The sequence below is a fragment of the Salmo salar genome, chromosome 18, assembly GCF_965601325.2.
Source record: "Salmo salar chromosome 18, fSalSal1, whole genome shotgun sequence".
In the NCBI taxonomy this organism is placed as follows: domain Eukaryota; kingdom Metazoa; phylum Chordata; class Actinopteri; order Salmoniformes; family Salmonidae; genus Salmo; species Salmo salar.
In genome coordinates, this window is record NC_138308.1 from 73572574 (window position 1) to 73590769 (window position 18196).

Below are 18196 nucleotides of genomic sequence, written 5' to 3' on the forward strand. Positions count from 1 at the left end.
GTGTGAATTTAAGAATGCTCCCTCTAATTCTCTTTCTCTCCCTCCCCTCCTGGAGGACCTAAGCCCCAGTACAATGCCTCAGGACTACCTGGCCTGACGACTCCTTGCTGTCCCCAGTCCACCTGGTCGTGCTGCTGCTCCAGTTAACTGTTCTGCCTGCGGCTATTGAACCCTGACCTGTTCACCATTCGTGCTACCTTGTCCCGGACCTGATGTTTTTGACTCTCTCTCTCTACCGCACCTGATGTCTCGAACTCTGAATGCTCTGATATGAAAAGCCAACTGACATTTACTCCTGAGGTGCTGACCTGTGGCACCCTCTACAACCACTGTGATTATTATTATTTGACCCTGCTGGGGTCAAATAATATATTTGATTGATTGATTGAAACTAAATATTAAACTTAACTGTATAGCCTCAAAATATTAAAACTATCACAGATGGTCAGTCCATACCGGTCTATGAATTTGAGAGTGGTTACATTTCTCCACACTCATCCCAAAGCTATTTACTGAAACATGGGCGGGAAGAACGGTTTGTTATTGTTTCTACTGCGAATTGCCCTATTTAAAGAATAATATTACATGAAAACGTACAAAAAGAAGCATGTGTTGATTAGTGCAGACTTTAAATGAGTGAGAATTCTCTCTGACATGGTATAATAATACTGATGGGAACATGCATTTCAACAACTTATCAATGTTCTCAGAACAACATCACATTTTCATACACCTTTAGCTTGATGACTAATACACAAATTAACTCAATAAAATACATTGACAAGAAATGCACACTTCATTGATTTAATCATTTATATTGACATATCCAAATCATTATCAAATACATTTAACATCCAAATAATTTATCCAATCAAATTCCAATTAATTTAGCAATATCCAAATCATATATTCAATTCAAGAGGTTTTCAAGGTTAGAATTAAAATGCAAATTACCATTAATCTATATAATAATTGTATAAACTAACATCCTGCCCAGGGGGTGTACTTGCACATCAAGCTGCCTCAACCTACAGAAATAGGGGATTGGAGCAAGAGCCTATCAGACTTCTGGCTTAGAATAGCCAAGCCTTGTGCAAGGCTACCTACTTAGATTTTAAAATATCCAAATCATAAAATGAACATCTAAGGGGTTTATTCTTGTATTCTATATATCATAATACAAAATGAATACATCTGATTTTTATATATAATCATGTCCAAAACAATAATACAAAAATAAGCCTATTTTCAAGCAAGCTTTCAAATATACAATTTGATTTCATGAGGCATAAACAAAAACACAAATTCTCAGTCAAAAACATAAGTCTGAACACAGCCTTTCTATTCTCTCATGTGATTTCATGTCCTCTAACCGGGAAAATGTATTTTCACAATGAGAGCAGTGGTATGTCTTCTCCTCCTATGCATGTATCCTTTCATGCTTATTCAGATGCCTTAACCAGTTACATATCCTTCCACACAGGGAGCAGTGGTAGGTCTTATCCCCTTCTGTGTGTGCCCTGTCATGCCTATACAGGCCCCCTAAACTTAGTAAAACTCTTTCCACACAGCGCGCATTGGTAGGGCTTCTCTCCTGTGTGTGTCCTCTTGTGCTTATTTAGGGCCCCTACCTGGGTAAAACTCTTTCCACAGTGGGAACATTGGAAAGGCTTTTCTCCTGTGTGTGCCCTCATGCGTTTTCAGGCTCCCTAACCAGGTAAAAGTCGTCCCACATTTGGAGCAGCAGTAACGCTTCTCTCCAGAGTGTATTCTTTTATGTATTAATAAGTACCCTACTTCGTCAAAAGTCTTTCCACACTGGGAACATTGGAAAGGTTTTTCTCCTGTGTGTGTGTCCTCATCCCTTTTCAGGTCACATAACCAAATAAAACTTTTTCCACACTGGGCGCAGTGGTGAGGCTTTTCTCCTGTGTGTCCCCTCGTGTTTTTTCAGGCTACCTAACTTGGTAAAACTCTTTCCACACAGAACAGTGGTGTCGTCTCGCTGGTTTGGGTGTCTCTGGGTCTGGTTCCCCTGAAGGACTCTTCCTGCTGTCATGGCGAGAGTAAGGTCCCTCTCCTGCCAAAGACAAATGGAGTGATAAATGATAAAACAGTCTTCACATGAGGTTTAATCCAAACTAGATCGCTCAAAACCCGAAGGCTAGTTTTCACAACATTTCATCATTAAATATCAAACTTGCTGCGTTTTTCTCTCTCTCCATAACTGAATTGCCCTGAGACTCACTTTAAAATGTATGCCAATAATTTATGCCTGTACAGTAGATTTCAGTACACTGTACACTACTCTACTGTCCTATACTGAAAAATACAATACTTTACTCTATTCTACTGTACTGAACTCAAACCTACTCTTACATTTACATTACATTTGAGTCATTTTAGTCATTTAGAAGACTTACAGTAGACTTACAGTAGCAGACTTACAGTAGCAGACTTACAGTAGTGAGAATGTATACATTTCATGCATTTTTTTGTACTGGCCCCCCGTGGGAATCGAACCCACAACCCTGGCGTTGCACAAACCATGCTGGCGTTGCAAACACCATGCTCTACCAACTGAGCCAAACTTGTGAAACATAGACATCTATGAGGAGTTCATTAGAATAATAGCTATTGTGTAGAATAATAACTAAACACGCAAAAGAGGATATTACATTTTCTACCTTTGTGTACCTATTCAGGATACATCACCATGAAGATAATGACATGAATAATTATGAATTTCTGTATAGTACAGATCATGGACCCATTATGTAATTATGTTACCGGATGTTAAGCCACTTCACTTACTGTAGTTCAATAACCAAAATAGATTTTTCAAAACTTAATGTGTCATATCATAGCTGCAGTGTTGGGGAATGTTACTTTTTAAAGTAACTTGTTACGTTACTTACTGTGGACAGTAACTCGTTACATTACTTTGCGTTACCAAAAAAAGAAAACCCTCTGAAGATGCCTTGCGGGTGTTGGTCATTTTTACGCACACAACCTATGAATGGCTTGCATACTAGCCTACTTCCATCCATAAAGTTGCTTCTTAATGAAGATGACAGTTGATGCACAAAGCATTGGGTTGGAAACATAAGTTCTTGAACTATTACTGTACAGAACACACACAGATGGACATGCTGCTCAACTTCGACTTGTTACTGTTGGATTCGGGGTAAACTTTGAACATTGATATACTGGAGACATGATAGATCAGAAGCATAGTATATAAAGGAGTGAAAGAGACGGGTTTTTACATCAGAAGATAATAGTTCTCTACAGAAAGACAGATGCCTTTGGAATGTGTTGGGTGGACGGGAGGAAGTAACAGGATTGCTATAGGGGAAGCGGATGGACATCCGTGGATTAGGCGAAGGAGTGGTTGAGGTCAGGTCAGATCCCCGAAGGGAGAAATTATGGTTCATTACCCTATTACCCTCTTCATGTCGAACCATAAGTTGTAAGTATTGGAGAGAAGGAGGAGTGCCTAAAGCGGAGTGTATATACAGTTTAAGTCAAAAGTTTACATAGACCCAAATACATTTAAACTCCATTTTTTTCACAATCGGTGCATCATTAGTAGTAACCCAAAAAAGTGTTAAACAAATCAAAATATATTTTACATTCTTCAAAGCAGCCACCCTTTGCCTTGATGACAGCTTTGAACACGCTTGGCATTCTCTCAACCAGGTTCATGAGGTAATCATCTGGAATGCATTTCAATTAACAGGTGTGCCCTGTTAAAAGTTAAATAGTGGAATTCCTTTCCTTCTTAATGCGTTTGAGCCAATCAGTTGTGTTGTGACAAGGTCGGGGTGGTATACAGAAGATAGCTCTAAGTCCATATTATGGCAAGAACAGCTCAAATAAGCAAAGAGAAACAACAGTCCATCATCACTCAAGAACTTTGAAAGTTTCTTCAAGTGCAGTCACAAAAACCATCAAGCGCTATGATGAAATTGGCTCTCATGAGGACCGCCACAGGAAAGGAAGATCCAGAGTTACCTCTGCCGAAGAGGATAAGTCCATTACAGTTCAAATGTATGCAGATGATACAGTGATATATGTGCATGCAAAGAGCAAACAACAAGCTGCACAAGAACTCACTACTGTAATGGTCCAGGTTACAAAGTGTCTCAGTGACTCGTGTTTGCATCTCAATGTGAAAAAAACAGCATGTTCTTCACAAAGAGGGCAACAGATGCTACTGAGCCAGATGTCTATGTGTCAGGGGAGAAGCTCCAGGTGGTATCTGATTTTAAGTACCTTGGAATCATACTTGATTCCAACCTCCCTTTTAAAAAGCATGTGAAAAAGGTAATTCAAATAACCAAATTCAACCTAGCTAATTTCCGATTTATACGAAATTGTTTGACCACAGAGGTAGCAAATCTGTATTTCAAATCGATGATACTCCCCCACTTAACATACTGCTTGACTAGTTGGACCCAAGCTTGCTATACAACATTAAAACCTATTCAGTCTGTCTACAAACAGGCTCTCAAAGTGCTCGATAGAAAGCCCAATAGCCATCATCACTGTTACATCCTCAGAAAGCATGAGCTCCTGAGTTGGGAAAATCTTGTGCAATACACCGACGCATGTCTTGTATTCAAGATCCTAAATGGCCTAGCACCCCCTCCACTCAGTATTTTTGCAAAACAGAAAACCCAAACATATGGCAGCAGATCCACATGGTCTGCCATGAGAGGTGACTGTATAGTTCCCTTAAGGAAAAGCACCTTTAGTAAATCTGCTTTCTCTGTGAGAGCTTCCCATGTCTGGAATACACTGCCATCAGACACACATAACTGCACCACATATCACACTTTCACAAAATGCATGAAGACATGGCTAAAGGTCAATCAGACTTGTGAACATAATCCCTAGCAGTGTATTGCCGCTTTCCATGTTGTCTGTAGCTTGTGAGGTGTGGAAACACTGTTGTTTTTATGGATTTTGTCTTGTTGCTTTTTGTTCTATGTTGCTCTGTCTGTATGCTATGTCTTGCTTGTCCTATGTTACTCTGCGTGTGCTCACTGTTCAATGATTGTCTATATTGTAATTGTTTTTAATAACCTGCCCAGGGACTGCGGTTGAAAATTAGCCGGCTGGCTAAAACCGGCACTTTTACTGAAACATTGATTAATGTGCACTGTCCCTGTAAAAATAAAATAAACTCAAACTCAAACCAGCCTCAGAAATTGCAGCCCAAATAAACGCTTCAGAGTTCAAGTAACAGACAACAGTTTAGAGGAGACTGAGTGAATCAGGCCTTCATGGTCGAATTGCTGCAAAGAAACCACTACTAAAGGACACCAATGAGAAGAAGAGACTTGCTTGGGCCAAGAAACACAAGCAATGGACATTAGACCAGTGGAAATCTCTTCTTTGGTCTGATGGGTCCAAATTGGCGATTTTTGGTTCCAACCGCCGTGTCTTTGTGAGACGCACGGATGATCTCCGCATGTGTGGGTCCCACCGTGAAGCATAGAGGAGGAGCTGTGATGGTGATTTGCTAGTGACACGGTCAGTGATTTATTTAGAATTCAAGACACACTTAACCAGCATGGCTACCACAACATTCTGCAGCAATACGCCATCCCATCTGATTTGCACTTAGTGGGACTATAGTTTGTTTTTCAACAGGATAATGACCCAACACACCTCCAGGCTGTGTAAGGGCTATTTGACCAAGAAGGAGAGTGATGGAGTGCTGCATCAGATGACCTGGCCTCCAAAAATCACCCGACCCAAACCCAATTGAAATGGTTTGGGATGAGTTGGACCGCAGAGTGAAGGAAAAGCAGCCAAGAAGTGCACAGCATATGTGGGAACTCCTTCAAGACTGTTGGAAAAGCATTCCAGTTGAAGCTGGTTGAGAGAATGCCAAGAGTGTGCAAAGCTGTCATCGAGGCAAAGGGTGTCTATATGACGAATGTCAAATATATTTTTTGGTTACTACATGATTCCATATGTGTTATTTCATAGTTTTGATGTCTTCACTATTATTCTACAAAGTAGAAAATAGTAAAAATAAAGAAATACCCTTGAATGAGTAGGTGTTCTAAAACTTTTGACTGGTAGTGTACATAGATACACTGGCTTTACATGTCGTTAGTGAAAATTGAAAAAAGCAAGGGGCCTAAACAGCTACCCTGGGGAATTCCTGATTCTACCTGGATTATGTTTCCATTAAAGAACACCCTCTGTGTTCTGTTGGACGTGTAACTCTTTATCCACAGTTTAGCAGGGGGTGTAAAGCTATAACACATACGTTTTTCCAGCAGCAGACTATGATCGATAATATCAAAAGACACACTGAAGTCTAACAAAACAGCCCCCCCAAACTTTTTATCATCAATTTCTCTCAGCCAATCATTAGTAATTTGTGTAAGTGCTGTGCTTGTTAAAATGTCCTTCCCTATACACGTGCTGAAAGTGTGTTTTCAATTTGTTTACTGTAAAATAGCATTGCATCTGGACAAACAATTTTTTATAAAAGTTTACTAAGGGTTGGCTGATTACTGGCTCAAATAGCCGACCAAAGGGGGCTTTACTATTCTTAGGTAGGGGAATGACTTTTGCGTCCCTCCAGGCCTTAAGGCACACACTTTCTAGTAGGCTTAAATTGAAGATATGGCAAACGGGAGTGGCATAAATCGCCCGCTATTATTAGTAATTTTCCATCTAAGTTGTCAGACCCCGGTCGCTTGTCATTGTTGATAGACAGACAAAAAAATAAAAAATAAAAATAAAAATCACCTCTTCCACACTCACTTTACAGAATAAAAAATTACAATGCTTGTCTTTCATAATTTGGTCAGATATATTTGGATGTGTAGTGTCAGTTTTCTAATCACTCTTTGTAGTGACTGGGTGTATTGATACACAATCTAAAGTTTAATAACTTCACCATGCTCAAAGGGATATTCAATGTTTGCTTATTTATTTTTACCCATCTACCAATAGGTGCCCTTCTTTCCAAGGCATTGGAAAACCTCCCTGGTCTTTGTGGTTGAATCTGTGTTTGAAATTCACTGCTCGACCGAGGGACCTTTGATAATTGTATGTGTGGGGTACAGAGATTGGGAAATCATTCAAAAAGCATGTTAAACACTATTATTATTGCACACAGTGTGAGTCCATGCAACTTATGTGACTTAAGAACATTTTTATTCCTGAACTTATTTAGGAATAGGAGTTGAATACTTATTGACACTTAACACAATTCCCCATAATGTGAAAGTGGAGTTTGGGCCAGTGAGATAAAAATCACATTTTAATCCATTTGAAATTCAGGCTGCAACACAACATGTGGAAAAAGGGTTGTGAATACTTTCTGAAGGCACTGTATAAATATTGATATTAGTTGGCAAGGGTTTTAACTTCCACATTATTGTGTTTTGATGCATTTCTAATACCTTAAGACTTTTTCTGGAAGACGTTTTCTAATACCCCTTTTCAATGTTTGACCAGAATTGAAAACCTTTGCTTCTTCCTAATTTTAGGATGGAAGATTGCTGAAAAATGTATATATGCCATAATAAAAAATGTAAAATGAACTCTTCGAATTCATTTCTTGGTGCTCACGTGTTGGTCCTTTTACATGGAAATGGCCTTACCAAACTGCACTGTTCTTCAAGGAAATAGGTTTTTGTAAAATTCTCAGTGGAAATTGTTAAAAGTAGTTGTTACGCAAAGGGTTGTGTGGTTTGTTAAGTTTGCAATCAAAAGTTTTTGTTTGGCATAATTATAAAGAGAAAAATCTGAGTCTCAGAGTCTTTTTCTGTGAACATGGAATTGCCCATGTATATCCACTGCACTTGTGAGTAGATCTGTGACTCACAAGCGGTTTCAAGTGCACCTTTAGTAAAAATGGTTTTGGAAAACAGCTTGGAGGGTTAACGATGCTCCTACGAGGGTTCTAATGATGAACATAGCCTTAAGATGCTTTGGCAAACCGGGCCCTGGACAACCCCTCCCACAATCTACATTTTAGTCATTTATCAGATGCTCTTATCCAAAGCATTTTCATACTTTTTTTTCGTACTGGTCCGCCATGGGAATTTAACCCACAACCCTTGTGTTGCCATGCTCTAACAACTACATGGCACCTTCAGTTAATGTTACCTCTCACAGCTCTTAAATAGGATTTCTAATCTAGTGTACTGTTCTATTTAACTTTATTTAGCTAGGCGTGTCTGTCAAGTAGTTAAATAGTTAAATAAAATAGTTAAATAAAATACACATTTTAATTAGGTTATATGTTTTTGCCATTATGAACCAAAAAAAGGGACGTCACGTCTGTCACATCAGTTAAGGACAAATTCTTATTTACAATGACGGCCTAGGAACAGTGGGTTCAGGGGCAGAACGACAGATTGTTAACTTGTCAGCTCGGGGATTCGATCTAGCAACCTTGCGGTTACTGGCCCAACGCTCTAACCACTAAGCTACCTGCCGCCCTGCCAAATTGATTAAAATGGTGACATATTAAAAACATTTTTTTTTTTTTTACTTGGATCACAAGTTAATTCATGCACTGAATAATTGGTTCTTACAATTTTTTACTTGAGTATATTAATGTAAAAATGAATAAAATCCCCTTCTCCTACTCCTTTAATAATAACACAGAAGTAATTTTCAAGAAACAATAGTTCGAGTCAATTTATGCCATTTCCAATTCTGTAATAAATAAAATGGGATTGATTTGGGCACCATTGCGCATGGGAGGGTTCTACTGCAATGAGGAAATTCAAAAGACATTGCTGGAGCACATGGTCTGAAAAGACCGTAAGCTAAGCTCTATCAGAAATATTAATCAAAATGTTACACATTTCAGCTATTGCCTTTGGTGTGACACTAAATATGAAAATTCTAAATATTTTTGTACTATTGAACTATAAAAAAAAAAAACACAATGAAAACATGTTGCAGTGAAATCAAATGGAATGCTTACTGTTATCAATAATGGCCAAAATGGACCGTATTCCCTGAGATGTCCAATGGTGTGACATTAAGATGGTGTCACACCAGAGGAAACAGCTGTCACTCCAGGGGATATAACCCATTAATAAACTTATACGGTCTGATAACGTTCTTAGATGTATTTTTCATCAAATAACATTTATTTGTATCCTTTTAAGTTGTTCGGAATTCAAATCCTACGTAGCATACTTGTTCTCCCACGCCCTGTTCACAGGAATATTCCTGTAAAGCTTAGAGGATCTCACATCAAATGCTGTTGAAGTAATATGGGTACAGGTTCACCTGCCTCACCAAAAGCCTATTCTCGTGTGAAGTTGCTGTAGACCACCGAGCGCTAACAGTAAGTATCTGGATAAAACACTATATATGCACACACAAAACTATGTGGACACCCCCTTCTGATTAGTGGATTCGGCTATTTCAGCCACACCCGTTTCCGACACTTGTATAAAATCGAGCACACAGCCATGCAATCTCCATAGACAAACATTGGCAATAGAATGGCCCATACTGAAGAGCTCAGTGACATTCAACGTGGCTCCATCATAGAATGCCACCTTTCCAACAAGTCAGTTCGTCAAATTTCTGCCCTGCTAGAGCTGCCCCGATCAACTGTAAGTGCTGTTATTTTGAAGTGGAAACGTCTAGGAGCAGCAACAACGGCTCAGCCACGAAGTGGTATGCCACACAAGCACACAGAAAAAGGAACGTTGAGTGCCGAAGCGCGTAAACATCGTCTGTCCCCGGTTGCAACACTCACTACAGAGTTCCAAACTGCCTCTGGAAGCAATTTTGGAATGAGATGTTCGACAAGCAGGTGTCCACATACTTTTGGTCATGTAGCGTATGTGTGAAATGTTTGATAGTGTATGTGATCTCAACAGAGAGGTATATTTTCTAGGTGACCTAAATATTGACTTGCTTTCATCAAAATGTAACCAGTGCCTGCAATCTGGTTCAGTTTATCAGTCAACCTACCAGGGTAAACACAAACAGCACAGGAATGAAATCCTCCATGTGTATCGATCACATCTTTACTAACGCTGCAGAAATCTATTCTAAAGCAGTACCCACACCCATCGGATGTAGTGACCATAATATAGGAGCCATATCTAGAAAAACCTAAGTTCCAAAGGCTGGGCCTAAAATAAATGTATAAGAGATAATATAAGAGGTTTTGTAGTGATTCCTATGGTGAAAACGTAAAGGATATTTACTGGTTTGTTGTGTGTAATGAGGAGCAACCAGATGCCGCACTTAAAGCATTTATGAAATAGCTTCATCCAGTTACTAAATTTGCACCCATTAAGAAACTGACTAAAAACTGCTAAATCCCTGTGGATTGATGAGGAATTAAAAAATTGCATGGTTGAGAGGAACGAGGCAAAAGGAATGGCAAATAAGTCTGGCTGCACAGCCAATTGGCAAACGTACTGTAAATTGTGTGACTAAAAATCATATGACTAAACATAAGAAACTATATTATGAAACAAAGAAATTATATAAAAGATGATTGTAAAAAGCTTTGGATCACCTTAAATAACATTTTGGGCAAAAAGGTGTACTTCGCTCCATCCTTTTGGGCAAAAAGTTGAACTCAGCTCCATCCTTCATTGAATCAAATGGCTCATTCATCACAAAATAGGCCTTCTGGTCATACAAGAACAAATGAATAAATTGAGGTAGCCGAGTATTCCGGGGAAAAAAAGTCACCTGATGCTTGTTAGGTAACGTTAATCAATACAAGGAAAATGAGAATACCATGGCCGAAACCATCAATCTGTTCCTCCTGGTGAGATTTTAGGGAGGAACATGGATTTCTGAACTGTCGATGAAGCCTCGTCCTCCGACGAAGTAAGCGGCCTTTCCCTCATTTCGTGCTTTCTTGATCGTTGGCCACAACTTGTTCCTTCTCTCTATGTCCTCCGGGCTGAGATGCTCGGCGAAACGCATACCATGGCTCTGAAGGAAGGCGTTCTTCCTAGCAGCTTTCCTGACAGCATCCCTGTTGAATCTGGCAGTGAAGAGGATGATGATACTTGAATCGTTTTGCTGTTGCTTCTTGCCGAGGCGATGCACAACGTCGATGGTATCACCAACTTTGTTCTTCTCTGCAGGCATAACTTCTTGGCAGATGCGGATAGCCTCTCCTCGCACATCCTCATTCTCCACCTCTGGCACGCCGTAGAGTTTCAGGTTCCATCTTCTTGAGTATTGTTGCAGATCAGTGAGACGTCTATGGTAGACACTGTTATTCTTTTCCACACTTTTTTTTTCAACTTTTGCCACTCTCATTTTCACATTCTTGATTTCACCACATACAAACTCCAGTCTTTTTCAAGCCTTCGATAACCATGGTGTTCGCGCCTACCATTTTCTCAATGGCGTCAGACCTGGAGTTGATGAGTAAGGAGAGAACACGATGTCAGAGTTCATGTTGGGTTTTTTGGAGGGTGGAGGTTTGGACGGAGTAACAAGTAAAGAGGGGAATTCGTCATCTTCAACAGCATGATATTATCCATAGGGCAAACGTAGTTATGGCAGTTGTCTATAAGCATGCAAAGCATACAATTTATTAGGCTACTGAGGCAATAAGTTATGAACTTCACAGGTTGGTGAAAGTGCAAGGTGATGAGCTTGATGCTCCTTTCCAATAAATACAGAGGGTCTGATTCTGGTGACATAATGATCGATGCTTGGCTGCTATTTGATAAATTAAAATAATATCGCTCTTTTGTCCATAATGTAATAATCGCTAAATAATTATTCGGTACATGGTAATTTAAAGCAAAAGGTATTTATGTGCACTACGTCATCACGCGCCGACTTTTATCCTCAAGTGAATTTGATGGAAACATCTCTGGTGGGAAAATGCGCAGATTTTATTTATACTCGCATGAAAATCTGTTGCCAATTGGATGGAAACCTAGCTACTGAGGAGCGAACTCTGAATATCTAAAGTGAAAACCCATTACGGCGGTACTTACTGGTGTCAATCAGATCTCCGGTCTCCTCTGTCAATGTGACAGTAATCTCCCCTTCCTTCTTCACTCCATGAACTGCAGTAGCTTCTTTCACGGCAACATCCTCTTCTTTCACCGTAACAGCCTCGCCCCCTACTTGCAGGGGGAGAGTAGTTTAGTGAGCTCATGGTCGTGGATAATAGCTAGCTAAATTAGTGCTAACTTAACCAACCACTTAGCTGACTAACAAAGTATCACATTAAATGGGGTAACAAGTAGATACAACAGCAGTGTGTTTAAAACACTGTGATTAATATACACCAAAACAACCGACAGTAAAGCGCTTGAGTGTTTCGGCTGTTGGCTATTAACCTACCGAGGTAGTTGACTAACGTTAGCGGTTGTTGAAGAAGCATCTGGTCCCGTCCACTAGAATATACGTCACATTAGCAGCATCGCCCGAAAGACGCACATCGCCATCTGCTGACTGGAATGGGTAACGCAGTTGAGAGAAGTTTATTTTATTTCCAGACAAATGCCGTGTACTCATACTAACCGTACTATTTGTGACGTTAATTGAGTATAGTTAGTATGACAAAAGTTATATCGGCTATCTACTCCGATTTCAGAGCACTCTTGTCTGAGTGTACCAAAGCGTGGAATAATGAATTTACTAGCGCTCAACACCCGTTGAATATGGCCGGTGTCGGTAAACATCGGCAAAAAAAAGCGTAATTAAATTGTTGCCAGCAGCAGTTACATTCACCAACGCTCTGGATAACATGAAAACTGCCTAACCAGCTCTACTAGGACGAGTAAAATGGTCAGAGTGGTCTCATTTGTGTCTGGAAGTAGCTAGCAAGCTAGCCAACGTTAGCTTGGGTGCCTGACTGCAGTTGTAAGGTCAGAATGTTCAAATCAACCCTAAACGTCCATTGTGCGCTTTGAGAGCGAAACGCTCTGAATTTACAAACAAACAAATCTGACAATGCTTCGAATTTAGGAGCGCACTCCACATTGAATTTAAAAACACACCCGAAGTCGTAAAATGTCTAACGTCTAATTTGTTACGTTAACTAGCTAGCAAGAGGTTGCATAGCAACAGCATCAACGTCCGGTAGCTTGGCGACGAGCTAGTACACTCAACTGAAAGCATACTGTTCGTTTACAGTATAGTAAAATGAACTAATAGTATGGGTATTCGAACACAGCTGTAAAGTGTAGTTTTCATTTATTTAATCAAATCTGAAGTAAAATTGAGAAGCCTTCCCTGTAGCTCAGTTGGTAGAGCATGGTGTTTACATGCCTACGGAGCTGTGAAGGGAACGGCACCTCCATACCTTCAGGCTCTGATCAGGCCCTACACCCAAACAAGGGCACTGCGTTCACCCACCTCTGGCCTGCTGGCCCCCCTACCTCTGAGGAAGCACAGTTCCCGCTCAGCCCAGTCAAAACTGTTCGCTGCTCTGACACCCCAATGGTGGAACAAGCTCCCTCACGACGCCAGGACAGCGGAGTCAATCACCACCTTCCGGAGACACCTGAAACCCCACCTCTTTAAGGAATACCTGGGATAGGATAAAGTAATCCTTCTAACCCCCCCCCCCCCCCCCCTTAAAAGATTTAGATGCACTATTGTAAAGTGGTTGTTCCACTGGATATCATAAGGTGAATGCACCAATTTGTAAGTCGCTCTGGATAAGAGCGTCTGCTAAATGACTTAAATGTAAATGTAATGTGTTTGCAACGCCAGGGTTGTGGGTTCGATTCCCACGGGGGCCAGCACAGAAAAAAAAATGTATGAAATGTTTGAAATGTATGCATTCACTACTGTAAGTCGCTCTGGATAAGAGCGTCTGCTAAATGACTAAAATGTAAAAAATGAGAAGTCTCACCTTGACACTGTGGCACGGTCAGTGGTGGTTCTAGACCATTTCAACTGGGGGGGCCAAGCTGGGGCCAGTTGTACTGTTAGAGGGGCCAGTTACATTAGACGTTATTGTTGTCATATCGTTTTCTTCACTGCATTGCAGGCAAAAGACCATGTTCATAATCATTCAACAATTTATTTCCATTATAATTTTCATTTGCATTACATATTCAGTATCAGGTCACATCAACTGTATTCTCTGGTTTTTGTGTGTGGGGGGGGGGGGGGGGGGGGGGGTTCTCAAAAAGATCAGCAAATTCATCTAGACTCAAGGCCTTTGCCCTCCTTGACTCAATACTCAATATCTGTCATCTGACATTGTGGGCCTGAGATACATTTTCACCAGCTTTAGTGCAGAAAAACTCAGTTCACAAGAAGCAGTACTAACAGGGATTGAAACATCTATCTTGCACAGTTTAAAGAGCTCAAAGAAAACTTATTTCTAAGGCTCAATGAATAATGCCAGCTATACTACACTGGAGGGTCTCTGCATGCCACTGTATTTTCCTTTCTAAAATTCTTCTGAACTGATGTAGTTCATGCCCCAAGTCCTCAATATTTGATTCATACATTCTAGCAAATGGAAACAGGGACTTCTCTTTGAGAAACACATCACTTGTAGGGTTTAGAGTTTGGATGCCATTCATTATGTCACAGTTTTTGCTAGGGAACCTTCTGTTAAGCTCATTGAGCATATGATCTAAAACAGGGTAAAAAGGGGTATGAAAACTGCCTTTTTCTTGTTCTGACCCACTGTACTGAGTACACAGTCTCCATTAAATTGAGAGCTTAGCTTTTTTGGTTGTTTTGCAGGGGGGTGTATTGCAGTATCACATTGCTCAGCTGTGTTCAACACTTCATTCCATAGGTCATCAAAAAATGACTCATCCCTGTAGTCATTCAAAGTTTGAACTAAGGCTTCAACTAAATCAACAGCCTTTGACAGGTCAAGTGATGAAGACTGTAGCATATCTGATTGAAATGTTGCTTCTCCACTTTATGGAGTGTAACAAGGCACACAATGAATTGTAAATCTATCTGTGCAAGCAGACCTAGTGCCTCAACAGATCTGTCACCATTGTGTTCTTGGACTATGTCTTGCAGGACTCGCTTAATGGCAGGTAATCTATCCATAATAGTATGTAGAGCCATATATCGACATGCCCAGCGAGTGTCACTTAGTCTCTGAAGCTCTCTAGGTGCACCTGGGTACATCTCTTCTTGTATGCTAAGCCATTTTTGATGCACATATGACCCAGATGTGAAGACGTACAGTCTGTCTAGTAAGGAAAAGAACTGTCCTACCTCAGGGACAGCTTTGACTGTATCCACTAAAACTAAGTTTAGACAGTGTGCACTGCAGTGGATGTAAAAGGAATGCTTTGCTTGTTCTTTAATGCGTGCCTGGACACCTGAATGCTTGCCACTCATAACGGAAGCACCGTCATATGCTTGGCCTACTAGGTTGTTTTTGTATTCAAGACCATGACTTGCTAATATGTGTATGATTTTGTCAGTAAGCCCTGCTGCATCTAGTCGATCAGCCGATTCAAAGTGGAGAAAGCTCTCATGGACAGCTCTGAAATAGTACCCGAGTACTAGAGATATCTGCTCCTTTTTTTTTTTTTTTTTTTACATCTTTTGTTTCGTCTACCATTATGCTAAAGACCTCACTGTCTTTCACTTCTTCTATCATTTTTGTTCGAACCATGTCTGCCAAACAACTCAGAACCTCATTCTGAATCCCTTTGCTTGTATATTTTCCATTATGAATGGAAGTCAACCTTTTTTTAACAGTTGTGTCATGCTTAGCTATTGTTTCTAGGATTGCCATGAAGTTCCCTTTATTATCTGACTCTGCAGACTCATCGTGTCCTCTTTGTGCAATGTTTTGTGTGGCTGTAAGTAGTAGTACTTCTATTGTTTTAATATAGTCCCGATTTTCTTGAACCTGTTTGTTGTGTTCCTTGTTTAGGGCATTTACCAGTGTTGCATTACTTTTTACAGCTTTCTGAGTCTCTCCATGTAATCATTGCGTGTTTGTGCCGCTCAGACCTGGCATGAATTGCAAATCCTCCCTCTTTGTAAGTTCCCTTCTTCCAGTTGTTAAAACCCAATTGTGAATCAAATACAGTCTCTGAGACTTTGGGAGTGCTAAAATGCCTGCAGTCGTAACAAAACAGTCTGATTTTTTTGAATATTCAAGCTAGGGGTGGATATGGTACCAGGCCGCCTTGAAGCTCCTCCTCCAGTCCCCCATCAGAGTTCTTGGGTATATGTTCATCCCACCAGGTTCCTCCTGGGATTTGGTTTTATCTGCCAAATAAAAAAATATATAATTAAAAGTATCTATTTGGGTAATTTTAGATATACCATTGCCATTAGGCAATTTCTGAAATCCATCTGATATCTATGTCACAAGCCCAATACCATGTTAAATAAGAATTCATTTCAATCACAAACCGAGTCATTTCTATACACCATATAAACTGACTAATTGCACTGCTTTACAAGTAACCACAGATTTATTCAACATCACAAACCTGATGGTCCACTGCTTGTGGACACATGAGGCTCCTCTGTTGGTGTCTCACTCTCAGCCTCAGTCTCTTCATCGGTCTCACTTTCCTGCTCTACTATGCCTTCACTCTCAGTCTCTCCAATGGACATGTCTTCCTGCTCCCTCTCTGCAGGCTCTCTGCTCTCTCCACACCTGAACCATCTGGCTCTGTCTCACTGTCTGCCTTCTCTCTGGAAGAAGGACATGATGTCCTTCTTTCTCTTCATTTTGGTGAAAACTAAAGAGCAAAAGCAATGGGGACCACGCTTATTAATTAATTTACTTAAAATAACTGACTTGCTAGGTAACTACCCTTTATGTCTAAACGTTTTACGTTACAATGCGTTTACAGAGTGTGGTTTAAGTAAAAACACTCAGCACCATGAGTTTGTTGATCATATATTTTATCCTTTTTCATACTGCCACAAAGTAACAAACGGCCAGGTTAAGATAAGCTGATCTAACGTTACACTTCTGTAATGTATTTAATACAAATACAACATTAACAATTTTACTCACCTCTATATTTCCTTCTTTGTGCTTGAACTATAATATTCGTGCGGAATTTCTTACAACTTCTGAATAGAAAAAAACTTGCAGATGCATGTGGTACGATAGTGTTGTGTTCCGCCTAAAGCCGTCCCTCTAGAAAATGTGTGGGTTAAATTAGTGTTCCGCGTTGCCACTGTCTTATAACGGATGTAAAAAAAAGAGAACGATAGTAAAAATTAGTTATGTAAAAATGATTTCATACTCCACATTTAGGGGGGCCACAAGGGGGTCCAAAATTGTTGTCACAGGGGCACTGCCCCGCCCCCAGAACCGCTAGTGGGCACGGTATAGGCAGCTATTGGTTCGAAGGTTGAACCTTTATTTTGAAGGAACAGGAAGTGTTGGCTGTCTAATGACAGGCATTCCACATTTAACCCCACCAACAGTTGAAAATCAAAGAGAATCCGGTCAAAAACAATACTGCTTTCAGAAAGTATTCACACCTCGTGACTTTTTCCACATTTTGTTGTGTTACAGCCGGAATTAAAATAGGATGAAATTGAGATTGTGTGTAGATCAGTGACAAACAATAGCCCATAATGTCAAAGTGGAATTATGTTTTTAGACATGTTTACAAGTTAATAAATAATGAAGAGTTGAAACGTCTTGAGTCAAGAAGTATTCAACCATTTTGTTATGGCAAGTATTAACAAGTCACATAAGTTGCATGGACTCACTGTGTGCAATAATAGTGTTTAACACGATTTTTTTTTTAAATAAAAAAATTAATTGGGAAGTACATACCGGGCTGATGGCAGTAAATTATGATAGTTGCTCAGCGAAACTCCATATTTAGTGAGTAACAAATGTATTTTGACATAACGCTTTCAAATTTGTCTAATGTGAGAATTAATGGTTTCTAACTGGGCTAGAGAGGAGACTCATCAAATTCATAGTATCCTCCTCTGCCCAGATACTGGTTCAGACTAAACTCCACGGTGAAGGACGTTTCTGATGAACTCTACAACAGAGTGGAGCAGAGACCATGCTTTGTGGAATTCAGCTCCAACTACATTCCCTGTAGCTCAGTTGGTAGAGCATGGTGTTTGCAACGCCAGGGTTGTGGGTTCGATTCCCACGGGGGGCCAGCACAGAAAAAAAAAAATATGTATGTAATGTATGCATTCACTACTGTAAGTCGCTCTGGATAAGAGCCTCTGCTAAATGACTAAAAATGTAAAATGTAAA

At 40.1% G+C, this 18196-nt stretch overlaps 1 long non-coding RNA gene and 1 other non-coding gene across 4 annotated transcripts; both read right to left on the reverse strand.

The window, feature by feature from the left end:
- Positions 1-790: 790 nt before the first annotated feature.
- Positions 791-13518, reverse strand: LOC145861757 (uncharacterized). 3 transcript variants are annotated; one of them, XR_014381396.1, is made up of 3 exons: positions 12343-13518; positions 11991-12119; positions 791-2080 (listed from the first exon to the last, which is right to left on the reverse strand). It is a non-coding gene; the product is annotated as an uncharacterized LOC145861757 (long non-coding RNA). The 3 variants fall into 3 exon arrangements; XR_014381395.1 differs by having other exon boundaries at positions 11991-12122; XR_014381394.1 differs by lacking the exon at positions 12343-13518 and having other exon boundaries at positions 11991-12336.
- A 494-nt stretch (positions 13519-14012) lies between these two features.
- Positions 14013-17122, reverse strand: LOC106577605 (uncharacterized). The gene is made up of 3 exons (XR_006760475.2): positions 16976-17122; positions 16440-16694; positions 14013-16212 (listed from the first exon to the last, which is right to left on the reverse strand). It is a non-coding gene; the product is annotated as an uncharacterized LOC106577605 (transcript).
- Positions 17123-18196: the final 1074 nt, after the last annotated feature.